Here is a 16,428-nt window from a genome sequence, read left to right as displayed (position 1 = left end):
TGATCATCCTGGGAAGTGTTTGCATCTTAAATGGAAAAGTTGTGTTTAAAATAAGAGTATAAGAAGAGCAGCAATGAGAGGGTGTTTGTTTTGGATGCCAATGAAGCAGATGATACCATGGCTGTATTCCTATGTGAGCACCATGCAACCACATGCACTGTCCAAACCTTGTCCCATCCCTGTCCCAGCAACTCTTCCATCCCCTCCATTTGCTCCTGAACAGGAGCAAACCTTAGTAAAGTGAATTGGAGAGAGCTGTGATCAGTAGTAAAGTGAATGGGAGAGAGGGCATTTGTCTAGAAGCCAGAGCTCCTTCCTGGCCTTCGGACTGTTGACCTGTATTAATGTATTAGCCAACCCCATCAAACCACCTTTGGCTGGCTGACTTCTTCCAAAGGACATTTCCAAAAGCAGGCTCCTCTGTTGCAGTCCTGCTCACTGGAGCTTGGTGCAAGGCTCTAGGTTTCGTGTGGCTTCTACCTGAGGTAGCTAAGAGGCATTTCCAGTGGTTTTCTGTTTCTCAGTCTCCTGAGCTGCTGAAACCAGTTTATCCCAAAGCATTATTCAGATTGGTTTTCCTGTAGTCCAGTTTCCTTTTATTAAATCCAGTCTAAGTGAAGGCTACCAAGCAGAATAGTATTTCTCCCTGTGTCCTACCAGACAGGACCTCCTCAGTCAGATTGTCATATACATAGTTATGGCCTGACACAAATTGAACCTACAGCACATACAACATCAGCTGATTTGTACTGGATGAACAACGTGATCCAATTCAGCCCACGGCTCGAGGATACCCAGAGGCAAAAGAAGTGAGAAGGCAGGAATGCATATGTGGGATGTGGAGAGGCCACCTGTGTTGGAAGCAGCTTGCATTTAAATTGGGTTAAGTATTTCATGAGCCTACACCCTTAGTTACACTGAATTTAGCTTCCAGAGCCCCTTTAGTCACCACAGTTTGCACTATCACCCCCAGAGGCTAGTCCACAAACTGTACCACACAGCACATCATCCTCTCCAGCACTTCTGCTCCCTTTGGGAAGCCTGTAAGCTGGACGCAGGGGTTTCTGCACATCAGCACCACTAGGTTTTGACCAGCCAGGGCAGGCCAGAGCTGTACTTGCTGTGAAAGACCCTTTCAAAGCTCCTTTCATGTACTTGGGATGCAGTAGTCCAGAGAAGCCTTAGGCTTGGGGTCTGTCCATGTTACAGTATAGCAGCTATGCTCAGCCACAGAGAGGAGTATCTGGGCAGGATGACACACTGCTGCTGCCCATCAGTCAGCAGTTTCAGATAAATGTGTTTAGCATCTCATGAGCATGCTGTGATCAAATCCTGAGCAGCTCAAAAAGCCACAGGCAGGTAAATTAACAGAGGACAAACATTAGCTCCAGTATATGTGGCTTGCCAAACTGCAGTTGGTTTCATGTCCTCATGAACTGAGTTCAAACATGACAGCAGTTCCTAATACAACAGGAGACTTCAAAAAAAGCCCTAAACCCAGCACCATAGGGACAGCAACCTCTGCTGCCTAAGATAAGCTAATTGAAATTACGCAAGAGGAAGGGGGTGGCAGTATTCAACTTCCACCTTTCCCCAGCTTCTGCAGTTTTTCCAGGGAGAGTGTTGGTCTGCTTAAGAAATGTCACCTCCTGTAGATTTACTTAGTGAAAGTGCTTACAGGAACTTTTAGGAAGTAACCATGGACTGCATACATGGTTCTCTGCCCAAAGTCAGCTAAATGGCCTTGCTTCTTTTTCTTTATGCCTGTGGCAAAGGTGTTGCACAGGGCATGGTACCATTGTCCCAGTTCAGTAAAGTTCATGAGCATGCCTGTAGCTTTGTCCAGCTGCTTAGGCTGCAGTTCCATTGCTGGTTAAATGAACTTAAAGTCATGTCACTCTGGTCTTCTTTCCTTTACACTGGCTGTGTGTCCCCATTTCTCTCCCTTCCATCAGCAGTGACATTTATCTGACCCCTGGAGCTGAGTGGAGTTCCAGACTCCAATCTGGCTGAAAACTAACTAACTCCACAAGAAAAAAAGAATATTTTTTTTTGCTAGTTTAAACTACCATAAAACCACATCCATAAAACCATGACTGATCTGAACCCTTCATAACACAATTTCAATGGGCAAGTTACTGTAAATTTAGGCTCCTTTTGCATTTAGCATTCTGCAATATGTCAGATAGATTTCGGAACCATAGACAATTAAATTTCAGAAAACATGAGTAACTACAGACCTCCTTCTCCAGAAAGCCTGTCTTTCCTGACTCTTGGGGAAAAAAAATGTAACTGTGTTTCCAGCAATTTCTTTTTCAAAGCGTTTTCAGAAAACAAAAAGCTTACAAGATTATGGAAAAAAAAGAAAGAAAAAAGAAAGAAAAAAAGAAAAGAAAAAAAGACGATTTTAGTTGAAGAAGCAAAAATCTTGAATAATTTCTCGTAGACTTTTACTGGAATCCAATAAACACATTACCAAATTACACTGTATATTTTACTAGGCTAAGATATATTTGTGTGTATTAGAGGCACAGGATGAAGAAAAACAATAAAAAATATTAACCTCCTTCATAGAACTCAGTAGAGTTATAAAATATCTAATTGAATAAACTCCATTTGACATGAACAATGGTGATATTTCCATGCAGTGTTGTCTTTTTGGCTTCCTGACAAAGAAAAGCTTAAGGAACCATGATTTTTGTTTCCTAAGGGCAAGTTCTTCTATTTTTATAAACTCAGCAATCAATACTAAAGTATGAGCATAAGCACTTTTAATTTATGAACTGTATACTTTCAGTGTGTTTAATAGATTAATCTTACGCATGTTGTTATAAGAGTGGGTTTTTTTTCTCTACTGCATAAGATTGCTTAATGGAAAATATTGCATTAAGACATAAAAGCAGGCATATATGTAGAAAACCAGAAAAGGAATAATTAAGACACAGCAAAATTAATACTATGGTGATTTCTTGTAAGCAGAAGAGCACCATTAATTTGAAGGAAAACACAACACCAATAGGGAGCTCGCACTGATGTCACCCATAGACAGAAGGCCATCAGAAGGTGTGAAAATCCTTTCTGTGGTTACTTAGATGGACAGGCTTCTTCCTCCCTGGCAGACACTTGGCACTTTTCTTTTTCCCTTACAGAGTAGAGCTCAGCACTCCTGAGTTTTGATATTTGGCTCAGGTGCAGTTTTGTTCCCAATTCCCAACTCTGATGGTGTGGTTTGTCCAGCATGTCTCCTCCAAAGCACCTCTCCAGCACCTGTGTTTGAATTGACTGGTGTATCTGCCAGTTTGCATGAAGCTGGGAGTCAGGAGGGGTTGCATGTTTAAATTGACCTAAAAAGGACTTACCACTAACACTTGTCTCCGAGAATAAGGACTAGACTTTCATGAGACTAGCTATGGAGTGAATCACTGCTGTCCATTATTCACAGCAGAAATATAATGTGACCTGCTGTTAGCATTAGGGAGAGGACGGCTTTTCCCACCAAACCCATGTTCAGATCTGATAAGGATTTTTCACAATGAGTATTTATCATGCAGAAAGCAGGCACTTTCACTTTGTAATATTGATGTTAGTCACAGATGGGCTGCTCGTTGCCATGCGGATGATAATGCTCCAGGGAGTTTCAGTTAATATTAAATGGAAAGTGCTCGATTTGCATGTCTCTCTAGAAACGGCACAAAAACCATCTTGAGAATCAATATTGATAATACTCTGAATATGAAGCAAAAAATAAGCACATACAGTAACAAGGAGCGCATGTCACATGGTGACTCCTATAGCTGTTAAAAGACTGCAATATCTTGCAACAGGAAAAGCAGGACATTTAAAAGAAGACAAAATTCAAATTTGGCCTATCCAACTTTGCCAAAAATAACATCAGAGCCAATTCTTCATAACTGCATTCTAATTAAGACCATGCATTAATTAACAGATTGCAGAACATCTGTATGCTGCCACAAACTTGCCAAATGCATGTCCCAGTGTAGGTAAGCACCATGTGCAAGAAGAGCACACACAAAGAGCAGGCAGACCCAGACCAGCTGAGCTGTAGGTCATATCCTAGGAGTGTTCAGGGGCTGGGAAGGGACCTCTCACCACCCTTTGGCAAGGGAACACAGGGCTGAGGCGAGCCCACGCTTGCATTGTTGGATGTGGGCCTTTTTGTTCTTTTTGGCCTATGGAAATGTAGTGAGACAAAGCAGCCAGCAAGGAGGTTTGTTTCATAATTCTAACTCTCAACTCAAATCACACACAAAGAAGAAAAGTGATATTTGCTTCCCCAGCTGCTTCAGGCAAGGATCAAATGCTCATGACCATGTGGATCTAATGGCTCACATGGCTCTTACCTTTCTTAAAGAAGTCTAACTTCTCAACCTGGTTATGCAGTCAGTAATTAATGAAAAATCATATCACCTGAAGAACAACTACACCAGCCAAAGTGACCTCTCTGACAGCCTGCTGTGTTCTCTCATGTAAGCTTTCTTACTTATCTTTATGAGGGAAATATAAGATTTTCAGGAAAGCATATGTATGGTGTATTTCTTACCCCATTTTATGTTACCAGTAGCCTGACCACTGCTGAGTATTCAGCTAAAATAGAATAAATCAACCCATAAAACCAGAGGATGATTCAAATCAAGACATGCCATTGAAGACCAGGCAAGTGTGGAGCCCTACACACCCTCTGTAGGTGAGTCTCATCATACAAGCAGGATTCTCATTTATTTGGTTAAACAAGAGTGTGTGTGTATGCACAAGAGAAAAAAACTCTTTACTGGGTTCTGAAAAAAATTGAAGCAAGCAAAACCCACAGCAGACAGAGCTATGAAAGACATCCTGTGGCTGGTTTGGAATTTGAACCAAGGGAAAGGCATTTTCCCCTTAGCTCCTCAATGATCGCTCACAGTGTTCATCCAAGCAGAGCCCAAGTTATGTCCTAAACTTGTCAGTGAAGGGCAACATTAAGATTCTGGACACAGGGGAAAGATAGAACACATACAAACCCACGAAATAACTGCCAATGCTGAGGTAAATCCTGATTTAGGGCTACTGGTGAGCTGTAGCAATTCCGCTGACCTGGATCCAGCTCCATGCCTTCAGCTCAGGTTGGAGTCAGGCAGCCTGCTCATTGCCTGATGAACAGGGCAGCATCTTCACTATCCACATGCACACTGAAGAGAGGATGTCAGAAACTAACATGGAATGCAGAAATGATTTGTGCATCACTTAGAAGAACGAAGGAAAACAGCACATGAGTAATTGGAGTCTCAAGGAAGGGAAAACAGAACAATATTGGCAAAGCTGAAATAAAATACAAATGAGAGTGCTTGTGTCTTCCTTCATCCACAGCCTCAGATCTCCAGCCTGCTTACACAGGCTTTCCCCCCAGTACATCAGACAACTTCTCTGCAGTGAGAGGAGAAAAATCATCAGCTCAGCTCAATATCTCATTATTTAATACCCAAGAAATTTGCTTAATGTTATTTTTTTAATAGTGTGCTATTTCAGCTGGACCCAGATAATTTGTTTTAAAATAATAATCACAGGTTTACCTTTTCTAACAACAGTGAAGTGGTTATGGATACAAATTATCTATCACATTCTAGTTGTTGCCAAGGAAATAAACTGCCATGTTATAAGCACAAATATAAAGAGCCTGCTGCAAAGGAAGATGTGGCAGCCACAGCTTTAAGGAAGTGCTTTTTCAGTGACAAATGATGAACCAATGCCTCCAGACCTCCTGAGCTACAGGAGGTAATGCAGCAGCTCTGGCTTGCATTGTTATAGAGCTGTGCATAATGTCTCAAATCACTTTGGCAACAGAGGGTGCCTCATACTTGATGGCTTGAGGTTAAATGGTAGTTTTGTCATACCGGGAACTCAGCTGGGACTTTCTGACAAACCTCTGCATTACAGCCTGTTCCTCTGAACTACAGTCCCAGGAGAACATCGTTGCCAAAAAAAAAAAAGTCTCTTTTTGTAGCAATAATATACATGCATGAGCACGACTAAGATACCTTGTAGCAGACCCATCCTTTTAGAAACTTCCCTTAGGCAAGAGGATTTCTCCACTGGCCTTATGGTTTGTGACTGTAGCCATGTGATGTCACAGAAAGCTAGAAAGGGGTCAAAGTCTACTGTGATCTAGGGGCCTGTTTTAAAGAGAGAAAAGGGAAAAGAAAGGGGAAAGGGAAAAGGAAAGGGAAAAAGGAAGGAAAAATAATCTGTGTGGTTTTGTTATTCTTGCATGGTCAAGGCAAAAAGCGCATGGTCAAAAAAGCCTCACTTGCAGTCAATTACAGATTTTAAGAAGAGCCATCTCCTAATCTGGCTCAGAGGATTCAATAGGCCATTAGTAACACCCCAACTCAACCGGCTCATACAAGCCCCAGTCTCATGTGTGCTGGGCTGCCCCACCAGAGATGCTGTGTGTGGAGGCAACAGCCACCAGAGAGCACATGCAGGGGAGAGACCTCTTTGGTAGTCAGGTTGAAGACATGGGTACTACGTATGTATGGAAAACAATACCAACTGCAGAGAAGTCCTGATACCCATATGTGCTGGTTTGTATCTTGTGGAGTCTGATTCCAGGTCATGGGGCAGTAAGAAGCTGTGGTTGCAGCTACTGTCCTGTGCTACATGCTCACAGTGTGTAATAGGTGCCTGGCCTTTCCAAAGAGCATGTCTGTGCCAGGGAGGGGATGTGGAAGTGGAGCAAGAGAGGACACAAGCCCACCACTCTCACCATAAGCATGTTCCATCAACTAACAGAGAAGAGGCACAAATGGGTTGAAATAAAGCTCCTCATTATTTTTTATTTTCTAACCTGCTTTTCCAGCACCTCCAGAAGAATCAGAGGATGAGGCTGTGTGCATCCCTGCCTTACTTGATCTTAACACACCCTCGCCTGTTGGGGCTCTGCTTTGGCTGGGCAAGGCTGCAAGTCATCAGCCTTGGCATCTGCCTGTGCCCTACCTGTGTGGGCGCTGGGCTGCCTGCCAGCCCCAATGACCAACCACCTCCTGGGGAAAACAGCCTCCCTGGAAGGTGCATGGGCAGGCACAGTGGGGCAGAGCCAACAGGCTGGGCTGAACTCACCCTCTGTGCACATCGGTGGCCAGTGGCCGTCAGGAATGGAACTTTCAGAGGACACGCAGCAAGCTGTGGGCATGGCCAGAGCCCACCCTCCGTCTGCTCTGCGGGTACAGGCAAACTTGCTTTCGCAGTCTCAGGCCAAATCATGTCACAAACAGTCTATTAGCTTTTTAAAAGTCAAACAAACAAACAGAGCAGGAGATTATAACTGATTAACTGAAGGGCAGGAAACATGAGAAGCTGGTTTGCTAGAAAGGAAAGCCCTTGTGCTGAGATCTCCAGTAATTAGCAGCAACAAGACCTACAGAAATTTATGAGGGAAAAAAAAATAGCGAACCCTTCCTGTTTGAATGTTCTCTTTTCCCGTGTTTTGCTTGGATGACTAGCTTTAAATACAAACACAGACTGGGTCTCAAATACAGAAGAGATTCATGCTCTGCAAAAGTCATATGCTCGGGTTGCAAACCAAATGAACATGGGTCAGTGCAAGCTTCCTCCTGCCCAACCTCCCCCCTCCCAAAAAATGTCTGTCTTGTTAACAGCTGTCCGATTGACAGCTCTATACTTTCCTGCAAGCACCTGGAAGGCAATTTGGTTACTGCTGGCAAATGCTTCAGGTCCTCCTTGGAACACAATTGTAGACCAAAGCCGCTAGAGAGTAAAGGGCAGACTTCCTTTGCTGCTGCTGCATGGTGTGATTCAGTAATAATTTAGCAATTTCAGTGTGGCAATGTCTTATGTGCCCTGCTTATCAGTCTGCAGAGGAGCTGCTGTTGATTGTGCAGAAACCTACCTGGTTTCATTATTTCAGTGAAGAAGTATTATTCACCTGGCTCATGGAGCAGCACAGAATCTCCCTGATTCACATAATGAGATCCCCAGGCAGAGCTGAAACCCTGACCTAGATTTCAATGGCTCTCCAAGCTGTATTTATGCACCTTCAGCATGGCTGTGTTTACTCTTTTAAATTGCAGATAAACTGCAAATTAAAGAGAACCCTGGGTCTTGTCTTATATATTTATTTATTTATTTGTTTGTTTGTTTATTATTTTTCCATTTTAAATGCATTCATCTCTGCTTTGCTGTCCTGGCTTTGCCTTTCTTTGGCTTTGTTGGATAGTTCAGAAGAAAACTTGAAACAAAATGAAGACTTGCTCAAATAGATAGCAATAGCATACACTTGGAAAAACAGCACTAGCAGACCAGCAGTGATTTCATTGGGAAGAAGGACGGCAGGTCTGATCCTGACTGAACACACAGACCTTGTTAGTGTTGGGTTATTATTCTGTATTATTGTGTGGGAAGGTCCCAGAAGCAAGTACAGCTCCAGGGATGCAGGCCTTTGTGTGTGGTTAAGGATGGTGCTCAAACTCCACTACCAAGGGAGAGGATCACTATTCCATTTCCTGGCAGCAAATGGCAGGAAAAAATTCAAGGTAAATCTGCACATTGATACGAAGGAACACAGAGAGCAAAAGGTGGCTCTCAAGAGTTATTTGGCTAATAGCATCACTCATCACCACCAGGGTGTCCAGCCCCTCTCCCGTGCAGGGGTATCACTTAAGTGTTTGGACCTAAGTTCCAGAAATCTCTAGCAGTGCTCAGACTCTTCTGCAGCTGAGACCAGTGGCAGCAGGATTAGGCCACCAAGAGGATTCTGAAAAGCCCTCATACACAGAGCAGCCCTCCTTCCCCTTCCAAACTCCATCATGACATGGGAAAATAAATACCCAAAGCTTGACCACCTTCCATTACAGCACAGGATTACTGTTTCTCTGTGTGCACATCCTCACCACAGAAGGTGATGAGGTGATTAGCACCCATTAATGTCCTGTGGGAAACCAGGGGGATCCCAGATTTCCTTTGCTAACTTACCACTATTGGAAAGCATAGAGTTCTTTTCCCAGTCAGAGATGCAGGAAGTGGAATTTGTCTCCTTGAGCAGACATCTTGTACCTGTTTAAAAACCTGCCTGTGGACACACTGGAGGTCCCTGGCTGGGGCCACTCCAGAGCAGGGCTGGTGTGAGTAGTGGGTATGTGCTCTGTGGAGCCTGCAGAAGCCTTGTTCACATTTAAAAGCAAATGAGTGGGTGACAATTAAAGTGTTGCATATTTTTACCTAAAATAGCTCTCCTACAATCTCACCCCACTTATTTCAGCACAGCACTGAGCTGCCATTAATTTACACTTACCAGAAAAGGAATTATAATGGTTTACTTCCTTACATAAATATTTTCTAATTTAGTGCCTGATGTTGTAGACTCTCTTTGCAGCCCAGCCCAGAGGTCCCAGTAAGGGCTGATGATACTTGCAATAGTAAAAACACACTTTCAAACTATTTTAGAAATCCCTATCAGTGTTTGGATATCTGCAGAGCCGTGAAAGTCCAGCTGTCCCCAGTCCAGCTGTCACCAAACAGGAGCATCCCAGCAGCCAGCCCTGTAAGTTAGAGGCACAGGTCTCTACTTCAGGCATAGGTGGGAGCTGGGGAAGGGCTCTGCCCTTCTAAGCCCCTCAGTTTACACTCTGATTAATCTTGCAGAGAACAAAGTAACCACAACAAAACCAAACCCAAACTACACAACAGGGCTGAGAGGTGGAAAAGAGTGGTAGAATCAGGACCCTTTCTGCACTCGGAGTGAGGCAGTTTGAAGAGTTTTTAAGAATGAGAAGGGAATGTAGCTCAGCACTGAACGTGTTTGAAGCTGGAGACAAAGTCTGAACAGTCTTCTTTAAATCAAGGACTTTCTTTTCACATCTGCTTTTGCTTTGTGACAGGTATCACAGTCTTTCCCCCTCAACTGCTCTTTGTGCACACCAACAGAGTCTGCAGAGCTGAATTTTAGATCACCCTGCTCCCAGTGCCTTAAAGAGCCATGCTTATCCCCAGGAACAAAACCTGGAATAAAGCCCTGCCTTTCATGATGGGAAGTGAGACAATGGATGTTTAGGTGAACAGGAGTTCTCTTCCCATCGCCACTGTGGTCTGTACCCTCCTGAGCTGCTCTGTCCTGGGGTTTTCAAGCACATGGCTATTCAGCAGGTCAGAGCCCCCTCTCACCAGGCCAAAAGTTACCCCACCACAAAATGCTTTTCATTGACACTGGCAGGGATGAGGAGCCAGCCTCCTCCCTTCACAACATGCAGCTCTGACAGACAAAGCAAATCCCTAAAGCATTCCCTGCTGCACGAAATGCTGTAAGCCAGCTGTGAAGCCACCTCCTCATTGGCATGGTACCCCATACCAAAGACAGTGCCTACCTCTCAGGCTGACAGCCAGACAAAAGAAGAGTAGAAAAAAATTGTCCAAGTAGTGACATTAGCTTTTCTTTCAACAGTTCACTGAGCAAATGTTTGGAAACTGGTCCCTGTAATGAGGTGGGTATTACATTGCTGCTGTGCAACTGGGGCTGTGTCTACTCTGACCATTTTCCCCACAGATACGTTCATGACACTACCTCTACTCAAAGTCTCTTGCTGACCCTACTCATGCAGCCTAATACTGCCCTGCTGTTTTCAGTCAGGGCTTTTGATAACCCTTTTGCAGGCAGAAGTCACTGTCTCTCAAGCACTTGCATAAGTAGCCTCTTCTGTTCATTGTTAATCTTCAAAACATGGGTTGGTTAAATGAGAAAATCTAGTCTTTTCCAGCCACCTGATAGCACTGCCATGCCCTGTTGTGCTGGCCATGACTCTGCCCATTAAGTCTCCCAGTTTGGGCTTATCTGCACTGGTGTGACCATTTGGTGCATCACCCACCTCATCTCACTCCCATCTCCAGTCTGTTCCTCTGTTCCTCCATATGGCACAAACCAGGGCTGTGATGCGGATTAGAAGAGCTTTAAAATTTATCTTGTTCGATTTACATCTTCAAAGCTCTCTGAAAAATTTAAATCTGTATTTTGGGAAAGAAAAAAGTACATTTTAAAACAGCTCCTGTTTAAGCACATGCAACAAAAGACAAGGAAATGGAGAGCCAGAGTGACCAGCAAGGTGTGGGAACCCTTTTTTCCTCTTTTGTTGAGTGGCTGGGGCCAGCACTGCAGGGTTGACACTACCTGGTAATTACAGGCATGGTCCAAATGAAGGACCAGGCTGTTCCCTGGGCAGCTCTGGCAGGAGCAGGTTATCTTCAGGTGGTTAGAGAAAAGAGTGAAAGGATGATGAAAGTAGATGTGCCCACCTGGCTGTGCAGCTACAGTGAGGTGAGAGGCTGGAGTGTTTGAGACTGTTGTGGCTCCCTAGGCAATGTGAGTGCACTGTGGGCATGTTTACTGCCCACATTATGTGATGTGTCCATGGAAAGATAAGTGACCTGTATAAATACAGATGAATGCAGTAAAAAAGATTTGGATGCTTACATGGGTAGCTTTTAGAAGAGATAGCTACTGCAGGACCCCACTGCCTCAAAAAAGAAGACAGGGATGCAGGGAAGGTTATTCTCTGTCCATGTGTTCCCATTAGACACACAGAGTGCCTTTTATTTATTTATTTTGAAACAGCGCTGGAGAACCACAAGGCCAGTAATGGACCATAATGAGCTAAAACTGCTGACCAGGACTTAGCTGTATCTAATTAAGACTCTGGTACACACATAGCGTTAACAAGGCGATGCCAGGGAGCAGTGTGCAGCACTCTGGCAGCCTCCCCATGAAGGGCCTACTCGGAGTCCATCACCTCTTCCAGAGGAAGACCTCTGTGCCAGAAGCCTTCCCTTGGCCAGGTGGCACTGCTGGCCATCCGTAGCCAGTCCCCTATCCCAGCAGGATGGCGCACCCTCTCCAGTCCTGCATGTCCACAGGAGGGAAGCTCAGCCTTCAAATTAGCAATGTCTGAGAAATTAGCAATATGCATAAACAACAACCTACCAACCAGTAGCACTTGTGGATGCCCTAAAGGTGGTATGGGTTCTTTTATGTTCTTCTAAATTAAATTCACAGAAATTCAGTTGGTGATGCCAATACTGCAGGCCCAGGAGTGCTACATCATCCTTTATGGGTGCATAAATACGTGTTTCATTCTGTCACATTTAGTATCGGCAATGATTTCACACACAGCTGTAGATCAGCTCCCTTTTCATCACAATCTGCCACCCTTTTCTAGCCATTCAAATTTATAGCAACATTAATAGTTCAAAAATAATGGTGTTTACTGTGTACAAGATTCCTATAAGTTAGGAGGAAGCAAGAGATCCTAAGAAGGACTCCAGAAAGCAACAAAGCTGGACTGGATGTCAGCTTTTTCACCCCCATTAACACGTCCGTGTCTATTGGCAGAAAGTTTCCATTGCAGCTGTGAGAAAATAATGCCATGGATTATGTCACATTGATTCAAAGTGAAATTCAAAGCCAAAGAGAAAGCAGAAAAGCATTCCCTATGTTCTTACAGAAAATATCACTGCCTCAATTAGGTGCTACAGATGCTTGGAGTAAACATATTTTCCACCAGTTTTCTTAGAATCATACCCACTTAAATCTCCAATATTCTTCTGCATGTTCATTTTTCACCCCAGTTTAATACCACGCCTCTGGGTGTTGGTGGCTAAGGGGATACTGCCAAGAAAGGAAAGCCAAGAAAAGCTGGGATAAGCAGGGAAAATATGGCCTTTTAATAGTAAATAAACTTTTCAGCCTTAATGGTATGGCTGCTGTCAGCATAACTCAGAGGAGGGAAAAAAATCTCAGTGCTAGTTGTACCTTTCATTTCTTGGACCATGTGAATGCCCAGTTCTCTGGGTTTCAATCTGCTCCCAATCCAATGGAAATAATGCACACAGCTGAGCATTCAAGCCTGTAATAAATCTCATCTTTGTGTGGAATCCCTGGGATCCAGAATGGAAACAAAACTAGGCAACACTTTTTAATATTTCAGTAAATACCAACTTCTTTCCAGTAAAAAATTGAGTTCCAGGGAATCGAAATATGTTGTTGATATAACTAACACATAGATGTAAGGTCAAAATTGAGATATCAAGTATCTGGAAGTAGCACTTGTGAACTGCATGTAAATGCATGTAACACCTGTATGGGTCTCTTCAAAACGATAATAAAAGCAGCTTTGTTGCCAGTCAGAGTAAACTGGGAGTGTCCCAAACATGAATGCCCTAGAAGACAAAAACCTCACCTACAAAACTCCTTCCCAGCAGTGCTGGTAGTTGGGGTAGCCCAGAGGTGGCAATGATGATGGAACAGCAGATTCCTCCCCGGCTGCAGCATCAACTTCCATAGCACCTGTGATGGGAAGCTGGAACTGTGGCTCTACTTCTGCTCACTGTTAGAGAGGATTCAACTTAGTTCTCTTAGTGCTCAGGTTGGTCCTGCTCATGCAGCCAAGTGTCCCTGAATGTGCCATGCCGTTTTCCACATACACCAACAGGAAGTTTTCACCCTGAGTTACTGTTATGTATTCCTTTTCTTGCAAAAGTGGCAGGGGAGGAAGGGGGGAAGAAATCACCGTGTTTATAGGCATTATAGAGCAGCTTACTTTAGAGCTAAAAATTTCTGGCAGATGGTACCCAACATCTGGGAGAATGTTAATGTCCAGATATAAAATTTGTTTTACTTATTTGTCTTTATTGGGATAGTACTTGGTTACAGTGTGTTGTGATAAGATCTATTTCCTACGCCTGTCTCTTAAATTCAAACATCAAAGCCATGTTTATAAACATTGCAACCTATCAGTTATTACTGTAGTGCAGGGCTGAATTCAGATCAGTGATGGTATGCATAAATATATCACGTAGAAGCATATCTGCAACTCTTCCTCAAACAAACCTCCAAGAATGATTTTTTTTTAAAGAGATGGCTGAAAAATAATAAAAAATAGATTATATTAGCATATCCCAGGAAAACAAAAGGTTTGACCTTGTAGGAATAAATGTAGGAACAGCTCCATTAATCACTTAACCCCCAAAGGTTCACTGTTTTGAGAGCAGGAATTATCCTACTTTATTTATCGTTGACAGCAGCAGGCACAGCAGGGAGCACAAGCCACAGCAAACACTCCTGAGCTCTGCAATATAACTCTGCACAACAGCCATTCCCAAATCACAGGCTTTGCCTGATGAAGCACAGAAGGCTGCCGAATCAGTGTTCCTTGAACCTCTCCCAGCTGGTCACCAGGGAGCTGTGAGACCCAAGGGTGATGCTGGGCTCCTGTCTAGGAGCCTTGCTCACCCCAGCATGTCAGGGCTTGCTGGGGTGCAGGAGCACAGCATGCTTTCCACACATACCTTACCCTTTCCTGCAATTAGCTCTGTTCTTTGGAGTAGATGGAGAAATCTGGATTTCCATCTTCTGACTGCTCTGTGACTCCCCCCAGCCCTGCCAGGGAAGCCGTGCAGATTTTGCTTTCCACCAACCATACAGGAAAACCATGGGTCTTCTCTGTTTAGGATAGCAGGTCAGGTCTGTTCGCAGCTGAAATGCTGCAGGAGAAAACAACAATCAAAGTAAAAATAGCTTCTTCCCAGCGCTGCAAAGAGAGCCCTTTGTGCCAGCTTTCCAGGGGCTGAGGGAAGAGAGCAGCTCTATTAGCTCTCTAAATTAACGGCTAGGGTACCAAGGGCTATCTACAACAGCTGCACACCTGAAAAGCCTGGAAAATATTCCCATCAGAGGCATGGGAGTAAGAGACCTGGAGACATGTGTCTTTTAAAGGCTGTATCTCTCCTAACATCTCTGCCTTCTTCTACCAAAAACACGGGCAAGAGCAGACAGGCAAGGGAAGGATGCTGGCAAACATGCCTGCCACAGAGCCTGTGGATAGCCCAGCTGTTACCAGCAACATAGATGGAATGGGAATATTTTATCCAAACCAAGTAAAATCTAATGGTAACAGTTTGTTTCCAGAGCCCAACCCCCTTCACACTGCATTAGCAGTTATTGCTCCAGCTTTTTGCCTCCCTCACCACTACACCCAGCTCTCACAGTTACTGTGGAGAGACAGCATCGCTCCTGTACACAGGCTGCCTAAGATGGTGGAGAGGCTGCAGGCTTCTTCCCTTTCAGGTGTATCCTGGAGGCCCTTCCTTCCCTTCCCCAGCCTGGCTGCTGGGCTGGCTCCACCTGCCTCACCCTACCACCCTGGCTAGTCCCCAGCTTCAGCTTCCGGATTTGGGTGGCAAGGGATAGTCAGACACAAAAAGGCTAATGGAAACCAGACTGACATTCATTCCAAAGCATTCGGAAACCAAGTTTCTGCGCTGTATACCTAACTTTGGACACCTCAGTTTGAAAGGGTTAATTTACCAAGTTATTTCCTTGTTCTACTGCTATTTCACCAATATTAAATAGCCTATTAATGCTTAAACTATAGACAAAAGCAATCCCCAAAAGCAAATATAATGATTCACCTTGCATGAAATGCTAGCAGGTTAGCTGGAGTGAGGACTCCACCAGTAGAGCCCTGGCTTTGTTATTAGCATCTCAGTGAAGGACAAGGGCAGAACTAGTGAAAGCTGAGCACTAAAAGCAGCACAGCATTCAACAGCCTTTACCCACTTGTAGGACACCTTCTTACAAGGGCAGATTTACAGGATATCCTTCTATTAACCAGTGACATACTGGATCAGGGGCATCTTTCTCTATTACAAATTCCTGAAGTTAAGAAGAAATAAACTCTGTGGAAGACCATATCTTCTGCAAGTGCTCTATGAAATAATACTGGGGAAAAGAAAAGGGATAGAATCATTCTCAGCCTCACACTTCAGTTCATTATGAAAAGGTACATTTCTTCCCTTGTGCTATTGGTGGTAGGTTGAAATTTCCTTCCTGTCACCTCATAACAGAGCAGTTCCCACCCCACAGTGGTGTCTGTCTTGCTTACGGTCAGCTCAGAAACTTTGTTGGTGATTGCCAGTATCAGGTCCTGATGACTCCACCAGCCAGGTCTGTACAGAGTCGTACATCAATGCTCTCAGCACTAGTGTTGCTGTTCTGGAGCGTGACCACAAGTTGCAATAAACTAAATGATATTTTTTACCTTCTGTACCCAGAATGGGACATTTCTCTCCAGTGAGGTCAGATGTTCTCAAGAGACCCTCTGTTACCTTTGGTCAACTAAATAATTCATGTGAGAAGAGAAAGAAAAAGAAACTCGCCTTTGCAAACATTAACATGGGTTGCAAGAAATGCATAGTTATGATGACAAGATAAAATGAGACTGCTTTTAATAGCAAAAAAATGTTTTCTTTGGCCTATATTCAACCTGGAGCTTTCCAGGTGCTCAAGCTTAAGCTAGTCATATAGCTCTAGAGAGGCATTCATTATTTAACAAGCACAAAGAGGCCTGAGGAAATGATTGCTTCTTCCTCCTA

Source organism: Melopsittacus undulatus, chromosome 6 (genome assembly GCF_012275295.1).
Source record: "Melopsittacus undulatus isolate bMelUnd1 chromosome 6, bMelUnd1.mat.Z, whole genome shotgun sequence".
In the NCBI taxonomy this organism is placed as follows: Eukaryota; Metazoa; Chordata; class Aves; order Psittaciformes; family Psittaculidae; genus Melopsittacus; species Melopsittacus undulatus.
Note: the sequence above shows the minus strand (reverse complement) of the source record.